The sequence below is a fragment of the Austrofundulus limnaeus genome, unplaced genomic scaffold (assembly GCF_001266775.1).
Source record: "Austrofundulus limnaeus strain Quisiro unplaced genomic scaffold, Austrofundulus_limnaeus-1.0 Scaffold243, whole genome shotgun sequence".
NCBI classification, from domain to species: domain Eukaryota; kingdom Metazoa; phylum Chordata; class Actinopteri; order Cyprinodontiformes; family Rivulidae; genus Austrofundulus; species Austrofundulus limnaeus.
In genome coordinates this window covers 813,849-814,671 of record NW_013952645.1, presented here as the reverse complement: position 1 = coordinate 814,671, position 823 = coordinate 813,849, and positions in this window count along the sequence as shown.

Sequence of the window (823 nt, the reverse complement as noted above, 5' to 3'; positions counted from 1 at the left end):
TCATCAACGCAGGTGAGGATAATCAGATGAGGTAGCCAATCAGCCAAGAGTTGTAATCACCACAGTACCCTCCTCCTAAGAATCGCCTCCAGGCGATCCCAGACGCTTTTCAGGATGAGCCCTGTAAAAATCAGAAATGAGGGAGGGGTCTAGGATGTAGGAGCGAGGGATCCAAGACCGCTCCTCAGGTCCATAACCCTCCCAGTGGACCAGGTATTGTAAACCTCTCCCTCTGCGGCGAACGTCCAGGATCCGATTGACCGTGTAGGCAGGGTGGTCGTCAATGATACGGGCGGGAGGGGGGGGGTTCAGATGGAGGGCACAAAGGGCTTTCGGAGACCGGTTTAATCTGGGAGACATGAAATGTGGGGTGAATGTGCATGGAACGAGGAAGAGAAAGACGTACCGCAGAGGGGTTGATGATGCGTTCTATGGTGTAGGGCCCAATGAATCGTGGAGAGAGTTTTCTGTTGGAGTCCTTTAACTTTATGTCCTTGGTGGATAGCCAGACTTTCTGTCCAACCTGGTAAGTGGGTGCTGAAGAACGATGTTGGTCGGCGATCCTTTTATTTTGTGCTGCAGTCCTGAGTAATGCTTCCTTGGTTTGGCGCCACAGTCTCTTGCACCTGCGGATATGGTGTTGCACAGAAGGTACAGAACATTCTGACTCTACAGATGGAAAAAGAGGAGGATTATAACCCAGGGAGGCTTCAAAAGGTGATAGACCAGTGGCAGTAGATGTGTGGGTATTATGTGCGTACTACACCCAACAGAGGTGTTGAGACCAGGTGGAGGGGTTCTTGAATGAGAGGCAACGCAGGGC